General features: G+C 38.2%; 1 long non-coding RNA gene across 3 annotated transcripts in view; it reads right to left on the bottom strand.

The window, feature by feature from the left end:
* LOC140460620 (uncharacterized) overlaps positions 1-21,198 on the bottom strand; it is a 117,720-nt gene extending 96,522 nt beyond the window's left edge. For 2 of the 3 annotated variants that reach the window (XR_011954258.1, XR_011954303.1), the window contains exons 1-2: positions 21,121-21,198; positions 9,272-9,379 (exon numbers count right to left, since the gene is read on the bottom strand). This is a non-coding gene — a long non-coding RNA (uncharacterized lncRNA). Of the gene's footprint in view, positions 1-9,271; positions 9,380-12,502; positions 12,607-21,120 lie in introns of those variants that run through there. The other variant, XR_011954274.1, reaches the window with a different exon arrangement.
* Positions 21,199-21,639: the final 441 nt, after the last annotated feature.

The following is a 21,639-nucleotide window of genomic DNA, read 5'->3' as shown; positions in this document are numbered from 1 at the left end:
CAGAAATTCTCTGTAATATTTAAAGGAATCCCTGAATGTTTGATCTGATTAACGTTAAGTTGCCTTCAGATTCTAAATTACATAAAGAGTTCAACTCAAAAAAGCACAAGTAACAAAAGAAAGGAGCTCATATTTTGCACTTGCAGCATTTTCTATTTTAAGACTGCATCGTTTAATTACAATATATAAATAAAATGTTGCAATGTTAATATTAGTTAGACAAAACCCAGGTCATATTGCAGTGGCAAATTCAAAGAGGTTTGACTGAGGTCATAGAATAGATCTGAATCATTATGGAAGTTTATTGGAAATTATCATTGAGACAAGTACCTGAGAACATGTGGTCACCTCATTTCCAAAAAAAACCTGAAACATTAGGTTTTTTCTTACAGCTCTGTTTATTTTAAGCAGTAATGTCCATTCATAAATACTAACATCTTTAGCCTGCTCACCACTAAATACCATTACTGTGTAATGTTTGCACTCAATTGTGAGAAACTCCATTTATTAAAGAGATTATCCTAATATAAATAAGCAGAGTTTAATTTGGGTTAGCAATCCAAGCTGAAGTTTGGCTTCTTGAGTTAAATATCAAATGGATAGTATACATTATTATATCAAATTAGAAAAACTATGGATTTTGTGTTAAGTATCTTTTTGAAATGTTTGTAATTATGAATGCAAAAAAGTTTCATAACAGCTTTTGATATTTTGGTTTTACTGGAGGAAAAGTCATGAGCAGTCACCTCAAATTTTCTTCCATGTGTTGGGCATATAAACACGGTAACACTGAATTAATCACCCCACAGTTTGATGTACATTTGAACAACTGAGTCATTTTTTGAAAATGTTATATGTTAATTAATTTTTCAGATGCTGGCAAGATAGCAAGAAGTATTTTATGTTGTTACATTCAATAGGAAGGCTAAAATAGCTAATTTAAGTTAATGTGGTATGGCAAATGTAGTTTCAGGTTTTTTTAATTCACTCATGGGACATGGGTGTCTCTTGCTGGCCAGTAGTTAATGTCCGTTATCGTTGAGAAAGTGGTGGTAAGCTGCCCTCTCAAACCAGGGCAGTCACATGCTGTGGCTAGACTCACAATGGCATTAGGAAGGGAATTCCAGGATTTTGACCCAGTGACAGTGAAGAAATGGCAATATATTTCAAAGTCAGGATGGTGAGTGGCTTGGAGAGGAACTTGAAGATTGTGGTGTTTCCATGTATCTGCTGCCCTTGTCCTTCAAGATGGAAGTGGTCATTGGTTTGAAAGATGATTTCAGAGGATCTTTGGTGGAATCTTCTAAATGCATTTTATAGATAGGACACACTGCTGCTACCGAGTGTCGGGGGTTGAGGGAGTGGATACTTGTAGATGTGGTGCCAATTAAGCAGGTTGCTCTGTCCTAGATAGTATCCAGCTTCTTGAGTGTTGTTGGAGCTGACCCATCCAGGCAAATGGGGAGTATTCTGCCACACTCCTGATTTGTTCCTTGCAGATGATGGACAGGCTTTGGAGAGTCAGGAGAGGAGTTATTCATTGCAGTATTCCTAGCCTCCACCACTGCGTTTATGTAGTGATTCTGTTGAGTTTCTGGACAATGGAAACTCCAAGTTTGTTCATAGTGGAGGATTCAGTGGTGGTAACACCATTGTATGTCCAGGGGCAGAGTTAGATTGCCTCTTATTGGTAATGGTCATTGCCTGGACTATTTTCTTGAACTATTGGCTTGAAACTGATAGTTGAAGAGCACAACACAGTGAGCAAGACCAGAGTTCTATTGCAGCCTGCAACTTTTGATCATGCACACGGAGAACTAGACATGACCATGGATCCACATACAGCACTCTCTGCTTAATGGCAACCACTGACCTTGACATTTATTGGTGCTATGACTATTTCACAGATGGACACTTAGGACCTGGGAGTCATATATGGCAGGTGGCATTCACTCTCACATTGCATGCTAGAAGAGACCTTCTACCTTAAACTTGAGGTTCTAGTATAGGAGTTCACAATCTTTAATCTAAAACTTATGACAGATTCATGCAAATAAGAGTCTAACCCATATTCAAGGTTCCTTTCCATTCTTGGCCTAGAGTCAGCCCACCCCTAACCACATACCATTACACTATTCTTACTGATTCATCCCCTACTTTCTTCCTGATTGCTCCTTAATTGTCCTTCTCATACCACTTACTACCACCAGTTAGGATTTCCTCCCCTATTTCCCACGACTTGCCAGTCGAGCTTCGTCCTCTTGTAATTGATAAGGTATGCTGGATGTCTGATCAACATCCTCATCTCACCCTCAAAAGGTTAAATGACTCTCAAGGCCCTACTTCAGTGGTGCTTCATAATTCTGATTTCTAGCTGCACTGCTAGCTATCTGAAGGCCAAAATCAACCCCAACTGAAATTTCACCATATTATCTTTAAATGCAAGTTTTGATTACACCCCAAACTCTAACATATGTTCATTGCATCAGATTGTGGTCAAGTTTAACGTTCTGTACAGGGAAAAAAATTGCTGTTACAACTATTAAAAATTATAGATACAAATTAATTAAAAGCTTATGAATTTTATGAATTGAGTATCTGAGAAAAATGTTATTCTTTTCAGATGAATTTCAGAATTTGCCCTATTAAAATCATTACCAAGAATGTGTAGAAGTGAATGATGAGTACAACTTGTAATACTTGTTCTTTGAACCACTGATTTCCTATCACAGCATAGATGACAATTCTTTCAGTTTTATTACGAACTTTAAAATGTCAGACGTGGCTGAAGTGGTAACATCCCATCCACGTCAAAATATTGACTGATTCCAACATCTTCACCAACTCAATATGCCATAGTGGGATAGAGAATTTGCTATACTGTCACAAGTGCCTGATTTTTTTTATGTCCTCTCTTATCTTCATAGATGAATATAAAAGCCCACAGTACCATTTCAAAAACAGGAGAGAGAGTTCCTTTGTTCTCGTCAATTTTTCGACCATTATCATCAAACCAGGTTATCTGGTCATTTAGCTCAAAGATGCTCATGCATTATTCTGTTAAAAAAAACTTGTTACCTTTCTCCATGTTACAAAGGCCATTACACTCCAAACCTACTTCAACAATTTTGAAGAGCTTTGAGCTCATGTATGATCCCACTATATTTTTCTTGATTCTAAAAATATAAATCTGTAAATTGTTTTTCATTGAGAAAATATTGAAAGTTATTGCATGACATATTATGCGGCTGCTGGGAGTGGAAAGTGGGGGAACTTAATTGAATGAGATGCCAAAATCAGATTCCTGACAGCAGGATGAAAGCTGGCAATAAAGCATTTGGATCATTAATGGCAGGTCACATTTCCCAGCAGCAGGTATCAGAGAGTTGTTTTACATTCATTTGGTGTGTCATATATTCTCACTAAAGGACAGTTCACCAGGATTAAGTACCTTTTCTCAATGAGAGTGAGCAATACCTGCTCTGAATTCTAGACTCCATACAAGAAAGGTACAACTGGCGAAGCACACCAGGGAAGACAGGCAGTTTGACCTGGGGAAATCAGGACAGGCTGACCAGGGAATTGGAAGAGGTTGAGTGATGAATTAGGGCAGGCTGCCTGGGGAAATTGAGGCATGGCTCCCAAGGAAAGCTGGTAGTGTCAGAATGTTTAGCTGTAGGCCTCCAGTCAGACAGCATGTGTGATGCCTCTAGTTTGTAAAGATTGCACATCTACCCAGTTGCCTTGCAAGTATCCAATCGGAATCCAAGATGGCATGGGATATTTAGTTGGTGAAAATGGTGTGCAGGGATACAAGGAAAAACATGAGGTAATAGAACCAATACAAGCACGCTGGGCCGAATGGCCCCTTTCTGCACCGATGTGATTTTCTGATTCTATGAATCATGGCACAAGGACCTTCAATCCTTTCAGGTATTATTCTCCTACCCTATCATGCAAACAAGATTAGCCAGGCTTATTGCATATAAATATGAAACACGCTGAGAATCACACGAGAAAAGTTGACCTGTCACCAAGAAGAAGTGATACTTGAGTGAACACCTACTTCAATAAACAATAGACAATAGGTGCAGGAGTAGGCCATTCTGCCCTTCGAGCCTGCACCACCATTCATTATGATCATGGCTGATCATCCTCAATCAGTATCCTGTTCCTGTCTTATCTCCATAACCCTTGATTCCACTATCCCCGAGAGCTCTATCCAACTCTTTCTTAAACGAATCCAGAGACTGGGCCTCCACTGCCTTCTGGGGCAGAGCATTCCACACACATCCACCACTCTCTGGGTGAAGATGTTTCTCCTCATCTCTGTCCTAAATGGCCCACCCCTTATTTTTAAGCTGTGTCCTCTGGTTCGGGACTCACCCATCACACGTTTCCTGCCTCCAGAGTGTCCAGAAGGTTACCAGAACAAGAGTGGGTCAAGTACATACTTATTGTGCCTGTCATTGTTGGGTTGGGAATAATGATGCGCTTGTATTTTGCTTAAAAATCAAAAGGAAACAAAATCAGAAATTGATGGAGAAACTCAGCAGATCCGGTAGCATCTGTGGGAAGACAAATGGAATTAAAGTTGCAAGTCCAGTGAACTTCAGTTCTGAAGACAGTTCTAATACTGACCGTGTAAATTTACTTTGTTTTTGTTTGTGACCAAAGAAGAATAGAAATGAGTTACTCAGTAACTGAACCCAACACTGCAATGCAGGATGGTCTCAAACAGCTGTGCACCAATTGGTTAGATCGGTTTAAAAAGAAAAGAGAGGATAGAAGAAAGGAAGAGAAAAGCAGGAGGGGGCTCAAAAGAGATAGACGTGGGAGAAAAGCAAAGGGAGGGAGAAAGACAGAGTGAAAGAGAGAGTTTATCTGTCATGATTTACTTCTCTGTAACGCAAGCCACTAATTGAGTATATCACTGGTTACAGAGGAGCCAGAAATAGGGCAAATGGGCTGAGGTTTAATGTTCAGGAGCAAGTGTACCTCAGGCAGATTTGCCGGACAATCTTTAGCTGTATATCTCAGATGGTACCAGGTGCCTGGCTGAGGAGGTCCAAACCAATTTGTCTGGCACAAACCCACAGAGCTAAAGCTACCAAGCTTCCTGCACAACCTGGCTTCTTCCACCATACCATGGGCAAAATACCAGTGAGTACAGTCAAGACCCTTAAGTAGCCCCAAGGCCCCAAATAGGCCTGAGGCCTTCTGTATCTTCTGAAAAATTGCAGACAGGGATGGAGCAGGCCAGTAAGTGGCAGGAAAGCCACCCACTGGATTTTACAGGTCTTGCCACAGCTTCAAATCTGTTGCCAAGAAGCATAAAATCTAGGCCTTCATTCACTTTCAAAACTAAGACATTGATGTTCGTCCAGCACAGAGCTAGTTATTATCTCATGGCTGTTTTAATTTTGGATAAATGGCAATGCAATGAATGCTGACTTGCATTCTTAGCATGACAGATGCAATTATTGTTTTTACACTGGTAAATGAAACTCTTAATTCTCACCTATCACTTGGTCTATCCTGGTACTTAATAAGTACAGTGTAGTATGTGTGTGACAGAAATACAGTAGAACAGTGGGTGAAAAGTCAAATCCATCCACACTCAGTGGTTTGATGAGGCCATGCCACAACTTGGCTTAAATCAATCCAGTCAGGAATTATTATATATTTTTTTAAACTCTAAATCAAATGTGGGGTTGTAGCTGAAATTGTCGGCTGGGACACAGCCATTTTTCATTAGCTATTTGGGTGAAGTTCCTGTTACTGATGCTAAAGCAGCAAAATCACAACATCTGTGCTGACACATTATAAAGTGTCAATGTTACAGGATTTTAAAGGTCAACCTCCACGAACTACTCTGACTGAACTCCTGGCACAGATTACGTCTGTCTCTGGGGCCTGGCTGACTGCCTGATGGGGGGAGAGAGAAGCAGGTTTATGAGGTGTAGCTGCAGACCTGCAGCTGGTTTGTCAAGGTTTGTTCATTGTTGCCCAATAATGATGGATATAACTAAAAAAGGAGACACAAAACCTCCACTTTCACTTTATACTCTTAAGGAAGAAATCCACAATAGCAATGTTGCCCTCTTTGTGGGTTACAAAGCACCTTTGATTTTGCAAGTTTCACTTGTGGCAGATAACCTTGCTACTGCAGCAACACAGCAACATAATGCTCCAGTTGGTCCATTATGAATCATTCTGGTCAACACACTGTAGGAATGATATATACTGGCTGTTGACGGAATCCAGCACAGATGCACCTGAATGACCACAAAGGTTAAATTAAAAAGGAGAGATCATACCAAGTAAGGTTATATTCCATTGATCAAAGTGTTCAAAGCGTTAAGGGAAATTGATTGATTATAGAGAGAAACTACTTTCATTTGTTGTGCAGTCAAACACTAAGGGACTCAGTCTAAAAATTAGTGTCTGCCCTTTCAGGAATGAGATCTGCAACACTTCTGGCTTGGAAGGTGTGATCAAAGTTTTGAACCATTTTCCACAAATGAAATTGATGTATGGTTAACTGTTAATCTTAAATTATGAGATTGATAAATTAGGAATATGCGATGAAGACAGGTATGTGGAGTTATGCCATGAAACAGCCACATACCCATTGGACGGTTGAACAGATTTAACAGCTCATATAGTCTTATGTTTCTGTGACTTCTATCTGTATGAGGAAGCTAATTATGTTAATAGAAATGCCAAATAAAAGCAAATTACTGTGGATGCTGGAATCTGAAACCAAAAGAGAAAATGCTGGAAAGTCTCAGCAGGTCTGGCAGCATCTGCAAGGAGAGAAAAGAGCTGATGTTTCAAATCTAACTGACCCTTTGTCAATAGAAGTGCCAGTTTGGCTTGTTTTTACCTGAAACAGCTTTTTGTGGTCTTCATAAAATACTCACTTGTTAATTCCTCTGTTCTTATAACAAATTCAATTAGGACTTCACTATATAACATACAAATTGCATGTTTTTACCTTACTCAGCACACCATTGGGGATTATGATGGTCAGCACTGACCTCAGATCTGCTTAAACTAACATGGGCTGACATTTCTTAATGTAAAAAAGTTGCTGTGTCTGCCTGCAAATGGATTACAACAAAGGAAGAGAGAAATAAAGCTCTATGAAAATTAAACCAAATCCCTCATTTGAAAATTGTGCACTATGTACATGAAAATGTATTAAGTTCCTTGGTTTTATGTTTCTTTCTATATCTGAAATTGCTCCTACTTAAACGGAAAAACAAACAAACTTTGGCATCTGTTTCTATATTTACATATCTTTACATAACAGGTATAGCTAGTGATTTGGTTCCATTTTATAGCCTGTTATGTGTTAAATATTGGAATGATAATTGATGATTACTGCAGACAGGTTTGCTGTGGCTATTAAAAATTTAAGTGTCTATGCTTGTTGCTTTTCAAGCTAGAACATTAAAATTCTGAATTCAAAAGATTAATTCCTGGATCTACCGTACAATGCAAAAATTAAGGTGCAGAGGTTTGCTCCCACACTCAGTGCGCAGAGATGAGAAAATTCCCAGCTGTGCAAATGTTTTCAGGGGTGTTGGTGTTGAATGGGTGTAGGGGGAAAGAGAGGGGTTGAAGGTGCAGCACTGGATTAGAAGTCATGTGAGTTGCCACAGAAGAACTGAGGGAGCAGTGAGGTGTAGAGGAGGACTAGCTGGATAAATAGAATGTCATATGAAATATCCCTCTCGCCCTCAGCCCTGGCACTTTTATACATTGCCCAACTCATTCCCCTCATTCACATCGTTCCTCATGCTAAGCTAAACCCCAAACGACTCCAGTGGACCCAAATACCCTCCATTATGACTTCCATTTAACCCCCTTGCCTTTTAAAACCCCCAATTGTCGACTTGGTACCAAATCATACCAACCCATGCGTTTCCATCTACCATGTCAACCCATTGAGTAGCCAACATGGGCATACCTATGTATCCATGTACAGATGAGATAAAATAAAGTTCGAAACAAATAAACTACCAGGTGTATATTGCAGACTTCACTATGTGGAAATAAATCACTCTCACTCAAAGATCCTATTTGCTACGTTTGCATTCCTCCTACTAAATAAATATCGAAGACAAAACATTGCGTTCAGTTGCAAGAACACCTTATAACAAACATTGGAATTCATATTTCTATGTTAAAGAGTCTATAACTACTTGTCGCTAACAATCAAACTCACAAATGGTAGGCAACCTACTGCAATAATGGGTTGTTTTGAAATCATTCATTCAGCATTAATCCAGTAGTATTAAAAGAAATTAGTTTGATGTTAGCAGACAAACTGAAAGAAATAAGGGCTATGCTTTAAAAACAAAATCAAAATTGACATGAGTTTTAAATTCCTTGACAATTTAACAGCTCCCTTTGACATGCCATTTTTGAGATACCCTTAACAGATGCTCCTGACTAATTTGAAATTTGATTTTTAACAAGTCTGTTTACAGTTGCATTGAGCTCGACAGTAATGAGTTTGCATATCTTCTCCTCATATTTATGCCTACTTTTAATCATTGCAAAAAGCACATTACATCCCTCAGACGTGTCCTCTGAACATATCCAAATAAGTACATTGTCCCTTCAAAGAGGCACCCCTGTCTATCCAAAGAAATTAGGAATGTTTAAACCTTCTCTTCCTAGGGCTAATCTGCATTTCAGACTACAATGATAGTAAAAGACCACTTCAGTGGAGGCAGCTGGTGATTTAAATATGCGCAAATCCCAACCTGATCCCATGTTGCCCCCAAAATATGGAAATGCAGCCTTGGGGTGTGGGATGGGGAGGAATCTAATTTCTATGCTGGTCCGTCATTTTTACAATTCAGACAGGCTCAGCAAAAACCCATGCACGAGTGATTTGCTTGGAACATATTATGAATGAGTACGCATGACAGCCATACCTAAAAACATACAGCAAGCTTCATTATAGTTTTTGATGAATAAGAGGTTATTTCCATTGTCACCTCTCTCATTATATTCTTCCAAACATACAACTTCTTCTCAAGAGATCCACATTTATATCAAAGCAGCAAATATCTCTTTTTAATACATTCCCACATTGACAAAATGGACATGTGCATGATAATGAATACATCAAAATGACAGTCATTCTCTTGGTATATGTAGCAGATTCAAATCATCATAGCAGAAGTGACAGCGCAGTCAAAGCCTCCTCTAAATTGTATTTGCAATCGCTACAAAAAAAAATCTGACTTACTTTGCCTTGATTTTCAATGAACTGGTTTGACTTTTGTCGAAAGGAAAGCTCAGCTTTGAAAGGAAAGACTTTCATTTTGCCTTCAGCTTTGCTGGGTTTTCGGCGTTGCTGGGAAACAACAAAAAGCAAATAAGAGCATGTTAATTTATATCGAGAGCTCTTGAATACAGAATACTATGAAAAAGACTACTTTCAGTCCAACTAGTCCATTTATGCACAGTATTCTCCAGTTACCTTTCTTATAACCCTGAATCCCATGTGACAAGATTCCATCCAGTTGCTTTTTTAGGTCCCTTGTTCTACTACCTGCACTGATAATCTCTTTAATTTACTTGCGTAGCTTTCTGCAGCTCCTTGACATTTCTTATTTCTTTACACTATCATTATTTTGTAAGTTTGACCCTGTCATAGTGGTGAGCATTTCAGTCTGAGTGAGGACCACTAGCTGTTCAAAATAAATTCAACAGCCAGTTATTAATTTTAGAAGTAAATGACAAAATTTCACATTTTAAACCAAGTACTTACTGCAGAAAAGCTAAACAAAGCAAATGCTACTACCATGATTCATAATCACATTTTTCAGCCCAAAATGTCCAACAAAGCACTCCCTGCTCTATGGTCATTTCCATCTAACTGTCCCCCAATACTTGCCGTGACTTTGAACATTCTTTCACTTCTCCTGGGAACAAACCAAGTTGTATTCGAATGTTCTGGGATTCAATTTGATTCTCAACAGTGTTACTATAAGTCAAAATAATTTGTGTATTACTGGAAAAAAAATACATTTTATTGAAGCATTTCATCTTGCACTCATCAGGACAATTCACAAAAAATACCAAAGTGAAGGGAAAACTGGAGAAGGGTGTGCTTATGGTTGACAAGTGGACTTTTAGTGGTAGATGCGTTACAAGGGAAATGCAACAGTTAACTGCCAAACACTGTTTAAATTTTAAACAAGAGTAATTGACTCTGATCAAAGCCATTAACAGAGAACTGAAGCAGAGAATGTCAGCCACATATTTTGTTGCGGTGAAACACATGCAGTGTGTACACGTTCTGCCTGCAAAGAACAGGGCTCTGTGTGTTAATATCTCATTTCTCATACACACAAATGTGTCATACTCCAAGCTCACTTGACAATCTAATTGAGACTGTCGGTCAAGCTCAAGTAGGTCACTTGCATATGTTGGAATCTATTACATTAATACCTTGCTCTGTGTGTATACGCACTATGCCTTTTTCAATGCAACAAAGCACATGACAGTGATTTTCTGTTTAATTTCTCATGATGATGCCTTGATCAACTGGCCTTGTTTAAAACATAAACAAAAGTTGACAGTTAAAGCAAAGTGGTCCATTCTTGAAATCGACACCTCTACCAATCAAAGTCGACTTATCAACCAATCAACATAGCCTTTCCTACAACGTTAAGTGTTGCTTTCCCCCTAGTTAGTTAGTTTTTGTGCATTTTCCTCGAGTGCAAGAGAAAGCTTCAAAAACTGTGTCTTTACTCAGCAGGATTACGCCCTTGTTCACTGAGGTATGAGATTTAATGGAGTCATTCCACTCACACCCGCCAAAAGATCCTTTAGCATCACAGGAGCATGGATATTCAATTCAAGCTTAGGCCACAATGCCTTCTTGCTTAATGACTTTGCAAACAGAGTTTCTGATCGTTGTTAGCTATTGATCTACAGCTCCTGAAAGATTCTCTCATTCCATTTGTCTCAATGCTGCTTCCAGGCCTCAACCGCAACTATTTGAGAGAGCATTTGCAAAATTAAAACCCAAACGATAACTCCCTGAATTCTATTTAGGAAGTCCCAGCTAGAGATTCAAGCTAAATTTCTTCAATTCTTTAATTAGTCTTTTGATCTGAAAAGGTATTTGGAGACTTTAATACTTTCTCTTGTTTAGCAATTGCTGTTTACATTCTTTGATTTCGACAATTTACCTGAATAATTTATACATTCATTGAGTGCAACTTCAACCTTACCAGATTCACTTGTTCCTTCATGAAGCTATGGAGGACCACCTATCTATTATTTATCTACTCTACCACTGACCATGTTAATTAAGCACTCCCTGAATTGGAATTGCCTTAGATTTGTTTAATAGCTTCCATTGTCTTACATGTAAAAAAATTCATATCCCAAAGGATTATACTCATAAATCACAAGATTAGACATGTTCACAGCACTACAAATTTACCGATCAAATCAGGAAGGGTGAACAGACTCCTCTCTTCACTTCTTCCCTGAATTAGTGGTGAGTTTGAGTTTGAGTTTAAAAGGGTTCTTAATAAATAAATAACTTATAAAACAAAAGGTCCACAAATTCCTTATGTTAACATGTAAAGATTTGTATTTCTGAAACCTACTCATAAGATGCAGAAATTAAAACATACAATTATATCCACTTTCCCACTAATATTAATAAACTATCCTAAATATACAAAACAATGATAATGTTTGATACTCTGCAAAGTTCTAACACTTAATTAAAACAAAAAGTAAAGTCAGAAAAACTGGATATATTTCTCAGAAGCTTGCTTACAGCTGAGAGGTCATTTTCGACATCAACTACTGGTCCCAGAGTTTCTCACTGGTGTAGTCATGACTAACTGATTTATTCCTCCCTTGAAAATACTGCCATTGATTCAGAGGTCTCACTTTAAGAGCACTCAGCTGGCATCAATGAAGGCTTTTCGATTCACAAATTGTGATGAGAGATTTCAGAAAAGGAAGGAGGCAGCAACACAATTATTTCTCAGGCATTTTTCTCAGAGTGAAACTGATTGACCGGTGAACAATATTGACCCTTGAATTAACCTGGCTGACCTAACAAAACACTCCAATAGAGTTCTGCGCTTGTTAGCAGCAAGCTCACATGTAACAAACATTGAATATCTTGTACCCTAAAACCAACAATCTCCAGCTAACTACTTCTCCACAAATGTCATTTTCACAACAAATACACAGACTGAAAAAAAATTTCATTTAATTGGATGCAACGGGTCCAAAACCTTCTCTTTTCAAACATTTCAATATTTCCTCATGCATCATACCTTTAAATACCCTTCCACATTCTGACTCCTTCCCACTCTCACTCTGTAAAGACCATAAGGCATTGGTTAGCAAGAGCCTTGACCAGGGATACACTACCAGAGGGAGGAAATTGCGTTAGGCCTTCTGGGCTACAGAGGAGGCACTAGACATTACAATAGCTTACCTTATGCTCTAGCAGCTTCTAGTTAGGTTTGAAGTGAAGAAAACTCTTAATAAAAACAGAACAGTCATTGGGGGCTTCCTGAGGCCTGACATGAGGTTGAAAAGTAGGAGGGATTAGGGAATCTGGTACCACCTACTGGGCCAATGAATGCACCTCTTCAGAAAATCAGCTATCAATGGCTGAGCTGCCTGCCAATCACTAAGATTAACACAGCTGATTGGTTACTGTGCACAGTGACCAAAGAGCCAAGGCCCCCAAGAAACATGGTCCTGGGAATGAGGACCTTTTGTCGTTCCCTCTCCTGGGTCCTGTTGTCTTGTAAATGCAGAATGCATTGTCTTTCAGCATTGTTGTGGGTGTGTGTTACTAAACATTTCAGTTCACAAATGAACATGCTAACCTGAGCCTCAATAACTCATGCAAGGAATCATATCTTTTGAAATTGTACTGAATCCTCCACAAGTATTTTTGTTTTAATATTTAAAATATTTATCATCTTTCCAAGAGAAACCATTCCTGGTTTGTAAAGCTGAAATATAATAAACTCTAAAAATGCTATAAAATTCAACAAGTGATATAAAAATTGAAATTTCCTTTGGTGCATTGGGTCTGCCTCAGAACTTGCTAGAAAAATAAATCTCACGCCTCAGTACTCCCATCCCAATTCAATCATTTCCAAATCTAACACTGCTGAAAGCATCTCTCTTGTGCATTTCTCTCTCTGTAATAAGAGAGAATGAATGTGTGGTACACCTGCAGCTTAAGTTATAGCAAATGTACGCTCCACTGCACTTTCAGTCTTTGTGGGCTAAGGCCTATATTAAAGTTTTTAATTGTAGCTATTATCTTTTTATTGAAGCTGAGAGTCAGATTCAGAAAACTTTTGATGTTTAGATATAAAAGTGACTGTCAAAATCCCACAAATACATCACAAAAGTTTCGCAAGTGTTTTTGGTTTCCTCATAATTCTATTTTCCAGTGAAACCAATATTATTAAAAACCTATCATATTTCCATCTTTTAATCTCTTCAGAGATGAACATACCACTGGAGTAATTGGGTCTTGAAACAGGGTCTCTTGATCCAGAGACACTACCTCTGTATCATAAGAGACCTTTCCCATTTTAGTCAAGACTTAATATTAGGCAGCTATTCTCACTATTAAGAACAAGGGAGTTGCCTCACCATGTGATATGCAGGTTCCTTTGACATAGAGATTGGTTAAGATCTTTCATTAAACCACAACTGAAAACAATAGGTGCTGGAAATCACAACGGGTCAAGCAGCATTATGGAGAGAGAGCAAACTAACATTCCGAGTCCAGAGAACTCTTCATCAGCGCTGATGTGAAGTGTGGAAGCACATATGCAATAGTGGAGGGGAGTAATTTGCTCTATCAATACCCTTTCTCCTGCAGCACTCCACCCTGGCCCACTATTGCATAAATGCTGCCCCCTCCACACTTCACACCAACACTGATGAAGTGTCCTCTAGAGTAGAAATGTTAGCTTGCTCTCTCTCTATGGATGCTTCCTGACTCGCTGTGATTACTAGCATTTTTTGTTTTCAGTACAGCATCCGCAGTAATTTGTTCCTTCATTCATAAAACCATTCCTGAATTGTTCTAGAAGCAGTTTACAAGTTAAATTGAACGTTCTGATCTCCCACAGAAATGTTTTCATCTGCGTGTTATCTTCCCTGACCAAGTACTTCTGGTTGACTGGACCCTAACAAAGAAGGGTTCACTCCCACCACCCTATCTGTGCTCCTTTGCGGAAAATCTGGATGTTGTACCCAGAGTAAGCAGTTTGTTGGTTTTGTTTCCATGAGGCAGATCACAAAAATAATTTGATGTGTTTGATGATCTACTTTGCATGGATCATCCACACTGGCTACCTGCCTGATACCATAGACTTCAAAGTCATCCTTATTGCTCTTTTTGATTTGAAATATGACAGACCAACCTGTTAGCAATATTTTATCTGGTAATATTTATTGTCCTGTTGAAGAATCCATGTAAAAAATAAGAAATGCTAAATGGAGGAGTTATTTTGTGAAAGCACCTATAAGCTAAGAGTTCATCATTTTACCCAGAATGTTAAAGTTCCTCGAACAAACTGTTACCTCTGCTAGAATTAATTTCTGACTCAGCGCTACTCGGTGGATGAATGGCTACTACTGCCTTCAGTGGATGATTATTGCCTTCCACCTTTCTGATCCCACAACTGTATTTTCTGTGTCTAGAGGCCCAATGTTCAGAAATGAAAAAAGCGAGATTGTGATTTTCAAAGTAAATGTTCATGTAAAAAAGCCAATTGTTGCCAATGTTGCTATGGAATCTGGGTCAGATACCAGAGATGTAGAAGTCGAACAAACAAGCAAAACCGTTCCTATTTGAAGAGGTTTTTCATGATCACTAGATTCACGATAAAAGTGGTGATTATCAGCAAAGGTGGCTATGCACATCCATTCTTTATATTAACAGCATCTGAAGTGCGTCCAACAGTACATACAGGAACCCTTACAATAGCATTCTAAATACAGGAATTGCTCTTACCTGTGTTGTGTGAAATTTTCACACTTTATTTTTAGACTTTCACTTTTAACCTGTGTTAGGAAATAAAGTCCCGAGGTGGTCCAGGATCTCTAATACCACAAAGGGAAATTATAATTTATTTTTAGCTGTCCGGGTACAATTTATCAAAAACCTTAAAGTAAATTAGATTGTATTGTATTATTAAAAATTTTATTTTAGAAAACTATATCCCCCATTTCTCTTGATCATTGAAGACACTGAGAAGGGAAATGGGGGAGGCTATGTACAAATGACCAATCCACCCCCACCTGTTTTGGGCATTCACTGAATTTGAACTTATTCACTTGTTAAGTTTCAACTTATTTGTAAACATATTTTCACTTGCAACTGTCCTATGAATTTGGTTTAAGAATATCCAGAAGAAAGTAAGTTTTTTTTTGGTTTATGAAACAAAACCAGCTTCCACTGTAAATTCATTAGAGATTGTTTATTCCTGAAAGAAACATGGCCAAAGAGTTTTGCGCTATCACCTTGTGCAGAATGTAGTGCCATTCAGAACAAAGGCAGACTATTGATTGATACTCCATCCACTGGTGTAGCCATCCACATCACCCTCTGTGCACTATGGCCACAGTGTATGCTCTCTACAGGATATACAGAAGCCACTTGCAGAGATTTCATTTGGCAGCATCTCCTAAACCCATTATCTCTACTGACCAATGGATCATGAAGTGCATGGGAACATCACCTTTGCCTCCAAGTTCCCATCCAAGTCACATATCATCCTAATTTGGACATGTACTGTCAATCTTTAGGTATTATCATTGAATCAAAATCCTGTAACCCCAACCAGTTAACATTGTAGAAACACCTTTACCACACAAAGTGCAACAAATCCTGAAGAAAGGTAATCATCATTTTATCAAGTGAAGAACAATGCATATCAGCTTTCTCACTGAGCTCCAAGTCACAAGAAGAAAAATAAACTAACTCAATTGCTTCATTAATGACCTTACTTTCATCATAAGGTCAAAAGAGGGGATGTTTGCTATGATTGCACATTTGAGACTCTTCAGTTACTGGTGTAACCCTTCGTCAGGACAAGGCCAGACCTGAAATGTTGACTTGTCCACCTCCTGATGCTGCCTGGCTTGCTGGGTTCTTCCAGCCTCCTGTCTATCTATTTTGGATTCCAGCATCTCCAGATTTTTCTTTCTCTTCAGTTACTGAAGTAGTCCATATCCACATGTAGTAAGGCATGGTAAACATCCAGGCTCAGGCTGATAAATGGCAAGTAACTCTAATGCAATAAAAATACTAGGCAAAGAATATTACTGATGACATTTAGTTGGATTAGAAACACTGAACCATACAAAATAGGAGCGGGAGAAGGCTCTTCCAGCCTGCTCCACCACTCAATCATCAAGCTCCATAGCTTGTTTCCATTTTTCCTCTGTCTCCTTTAGCCCCAATTCTTGAAATCATAAAATGTTTGGCCTTAACTGTTTTCTGTGGGTAGTGATTCCTCAGGCTCACCTCTCTCACTGAAAAAGATTCTCCATATCTCAATCCTAAATGGTTTAGTCCATACCTTAGACTGTGGGCCCTGGTTCTTGACCTCCCCAGCATTGAAAATATCCTTCCTGTATCTGCGTTGTCTAGTCCCATTAGAATTTTATGTATTTCTTTGAGATCTTCCAGATTTTTCTGAACTCCAGTGAATAGCATCATGATTGATTCAACCTCTTTTCATATGTCAGTCCCACCATCCTAGCAATCATCCTGGTAAGCACTCGCTGTACTGCCTCTATAGCAAGAACATCCTTCCTCAGATAAAGAGACATAAAATCCATGCAATATTCCAGATGTGGTTTCACCAATGACTTGTTTATTCTCATTAAAATATCCCTGCTCTTGTACTCAAATCCTCTCGCTATGAAGTTCAATATACCATTTGCCTTACTTGACTGCCTACTGTATCTGCACCCTTACTTTAAGTGGCTGGTGTACAAAGACACCCAGTGGCATTGCACATTCAGCTCTCTTAACTTATAGCCATTCAGATAATAATGTCTTCCTGTTTTTGCTACCTCATTTGTATCTATATTACACTGTCATGCATTTGCCAACTCACTCAGTTTTTCCAAATCACACTGCAGCATGTCTTCATCCTCCTCACAGCTCACCTTCCAACCAACTTAGATCCCTAATCTAAATCAGTAATTCATACTGAGAACAGCTGGGATCCTAGCACTTTACCCCTGTTGTATGTCACTGCCTGTCAGTCAGAAAAGATCCATTTACTCTTACTATTTGTTTCCTGTCTACCAAACAGTTTTTCTATCCATCTTAATAGACAAGCTTCTCCACACCAAAAAAAATCCATTCATTTTACACATTAATGTCTTATGTGGAACTTTGTTGAAAGCCTTTCGAAAGTCCAAAGAACAACTTCCATTGGCTTCCCATAATCAACTCTACTAGTTACATCCTTGAAGAATTCGAATAGATTTGTCAAGCATTATTTCTCTTTTCTAAATCTACGTTGACTCTATCTGATATATTCACTGTTCTCCAAGTGCTCTGCTATTAAATCTTTTATAATGGACTTTAAAATTTTCCACACTACTGACATTAGACTCACTGGTCTTTAATTCTTGGTTTTCTGTCCACCTCCCTTTTTAAATTGATTAGTTACCCTCCAACCTTAGGAAATATAGCAGAGTCTATAGAATCATAAAAGATTATCACCAATGCATCCACTATTTCTGGGGCTACTTCCTTAAGTATTCTGGGATGTAGATTATCAGGGCCTGGGGATTTATCATCCTTTAATCCTATAAATTTTACCAACACCATTTTCCTCCACATACTGATTTAATTCATTTCCTCCCTCTTGCTAAATCTGTATTCAACATTTCAGGTCTGTTACTTGTGTCTTCATTTGTGAACACAGACCAAAGTATGTACTTTGTTGGACAGCCATTTCCTCATTCCCCATTATAAATCTCCCTGTTCCCAATTGTAAATGACCCGCATTTATCTTCAACAATTCTTTTCTCTTCATGTACTTATAGAAACTTCTACAATCCATTTTCAGGTTCTCTGCAAGCTTCCTCATGAATTCTATTTTCGCTTTTTTAATCAATCCCTTTTCCCTCCTTTGCCAAATTCTAAACTGCTCCCATTCTTTACACCTGCTGTTTTTCTGGCCAAATTGTATGCTTCTTCCTTAGATCTAATACTATCTATAATTTCCCTTGTCAGTCATGGTTTGCCTATCTTTTCCATTTTAGTTTTGCACCAGACAGGAATGAACTATTGTTGAAGTTCACTAGTGCGCCCTTTAAATATTTGATATTGATTTTCCACCATCTTTCCTTTAAACAACATTCTTCAATCTATGATAGCTAACTGAAGCCTTACACCACCATAGTTTCCTCTATTTAGATTCTAATCACAGAATCAACTAGGTCAGTCTCCACTTTGATGAAGAATTTTTCATATTATGGTTGCACATCCCCAAGGAGCCTCACATCTTGGCAATTATTCATAGGATCATACAGACACATCAAGCCGGTACCACCAGAAATACACTACACCTACCTAGTCGCTATACTATCCATTCTCATTACACAACTTCCAGTCAAGGATGGCTTATTCTCTCGGTGGTTACTCAGTGTATTGACCATAAAACCATTCCACAAATTCTCTTCAGGAATTTCTCTTTCACGATTTTATTACTAATTTCATTTGTCCAAACTATATGGAGATTAAAATTACCTATAGTTAAAAATGTTGCTGTTGTGACTATAACAAGGTCAGCCAGGTGGACCTCATCGAAAATGCGTTCTCTGATTGGGGCTGTTAACCTGGTCCAATCAGGGAACCCTAGCTGGCAGATAAGAAGAGGAGTGTCAATCATCCTGTTTACTCTGAGAGCTGGCTCTGAGGGAGCCAACCAGTGTCAAAGACACTCCACGTGTAAATAAAAGGTGACTTGGTGGTGGGATACTGGCCTCTGTGGAGTTATTTCAGTTCCTTTATTAAATGCATTTCTAATTCCCATTCCAAATCCCAACATCACCCCTCTAGTTTAAGGGTCTATATTAACACCAATTAATATTTTTTGCCCCTGGGATTTTCTCAGCTTTGCCTATACAGATTCCATATCATTGGAGCTAATATCCATCCTGTCTGTTGTGTTAATTTCTTCTTTAACTACCAATGCAACTCTGGTGCTATTTCCTTTATGTCAGTCCTTCCAAAATACTGAATACCCCAGGATATTCAGTTCCCATCTCTGGTCAGCTGGCAGCCATGTCTCTATAATTCCAATTACATCCTGCCCATCTATATCTATTTGTATAATTCATTCATTCACACTACTGCAAATGCACAAAACCTTAAGGTGTGTATTTGTAAAAGTACTTGTCTTGTTCCCTGCAGAAGTTTAGTTTGTACTGATCCCACCTCCCCCAGAACAGGTCCCCTTGCACCATCTCTTCAGCCATGTAATCATCCAATGTATCCTGCTATTTATATTCTGACTGATATATGGATCTGGTAGTACTCCTGATATCACCACTTTTGTGGTACTGGTTTTTAACTTATCTCCTAACTCCCTATATTCTGATTTTAGGACTTCATCCCACAATCACTGGCTATTCACGCTCTCCCACCAGAATGTCCTGAAGCCACCTTGAGACATCCTTGACCCAGCACCTGGGAGGCAACATATTATCTTAGAGTCTCGCTTGTGGCCTCAGAAATGCTTATCTATTCCCCTGACAATTGAACCCCCTACACTTGCCACACTTCTTACACCTCCCTGTGCGTTAGAGCCACCTGTGGTGCAACAGTTGTGGGAAACATGAAATTTGCCACGCTTTCTGAGACCGCATCTTCCAAACTCAAACTACTACCATCTAGAAGGACAAGGGCAGCAGATTAATGGGAACACTCCAACGACAAACTCACATCCAAGCCTTTCACCATCCTGACTTGGAAATATATTACTGTTCCTTCAGTGGGTCTGTATCAAACTCCTTAAACTTCCGTTCTAACAGCACTGTAGGTTTATCTGGCCAAGCCAGCAATATCCACATCCCATAAATGAATTTTTAAGAAGTTGTCCCCTCAGGAATCATGATCAACTATCAGAAAAAATATCTTAACAAGCCTTCCCTTTTATTCAAAATTGAGAAAATGATTGTGCTTATCTGTAGTTAAATACCTATAATAAAATTATACAAATCCACAACATTGTGTCTTGTAATAAAAGAATTAAACCTTGTTTGTATGTTTTGAACAGTTAAATACCTTTATAATATTTTACTAGTTAGAAGTACTAATTGAAGTTATCGTTCTTAATATTGTAGAAGTAATCACCTACTTTTTATTAAAAGTTGCATTTTATCCTTAATGCACCATTATTTTCAGATTCTATTCATTCATTATACTTTATTAAAAGTTGCATTTTATCCTTAATGCACATAAGCAATGCACAATATAATCAGAGTAAATTGGCAGCTGATTTTTCACCTCTCCAGCCTTCTGTTCCCATTAACTCAGAAAATATTGCCGAGCTTTTTCATTTCAAGCACAGTAAAAGTAAGACCAGGAAATAAGTCTCTAAAGAGGTTTTGAGTTATCATTCTGTGAACTTCAGCAGAAAACTATCATGCATAGTGAAAAATCTGCTGCTGTTTCATGACAAACTTGTTTGATTCTATTAGTTTAATCCAATTTCATCCCTGTGATTTTACTATAGGATTAAATATAGAAAGAAAACAAGGCACACCATATCATGAAATATTGTATTTTTTTTCCATTACATCCTAATTTTAGACAGATCTAGAAATTTAAGGAAAATAAATCAATCTCAAAATAATTCACTTCACTCATTAATACACATACTACTTCAGTTCTGAATTCTTTATATCGTAAGAAAACATATAAGATGATAGATATAAGTTTAGAAATGACTAATAGACATTACAATCAATTAAACTTTGGAAATGTTTCATAACTACCAATTATAAAAGAGAGATATTGTCATTTCCATTATAAGATTACCTCACCTCTGTGCTTCTCAATTATTCATTGTGCCGTGTCAATCAATGTGCTGATTTACATCAATGATAAGTCCACAGCAGAGCTGTTTCAAATGCTCCTTGTCGAAGGTTGGGCTTCCTTTTCTAAGTGTTACAAGCAAGATCCCAGGAGACTGAGCCTTACTTCCTTCAAAGTTGACTTTGGTCTGATCAAGATCAGGAAAACATTGGCGCCACCTGAAATTTTAACACAACTACAGGATCTGGTGGATTTTCGAGCCACTTCATTTCTTCGTTTTCCTTCCAGTTCTCAGTAATTTATAGACATTTAGATATGTATGTCATTAGAATAGTTTCTGTTCATTTCAGAATCCAATATGTATGAGGATTGTAATAAAAATTACGAACAACACTTCAGTGGTTCTGAGCCCTCCTTGGCGAATGCTATGTTCTAATTTTAGTTAAACAGCCTATGTATTTTACTGCTACAGTTATGTTATTGCTACGTTTTGAGCTAGCATATCATTTATCTGATATGAACAGAAG

This window comes from Chiloscyllium punctatum, chromosome 1, assembly GCF_047496795.1.
Source record: "Chiloscyllium punctatum isolate Juve2018m chromosome 1, sChiPun1.3, whole genome shotgun sequence".
NCBI classification, from domain to species: Eukaryota; Metazoa; Chordata; class Chondrichthyes; order Orectolobiformes; family Hemiscylliidae; genus Chiloscyllium; species Chiloscyllium punctatum.
The sequence above is the reverse complement of the archived record's forward strand: the minus strand, read 5'-3'. Positions and strand labels throughout refer to the sequence as shown.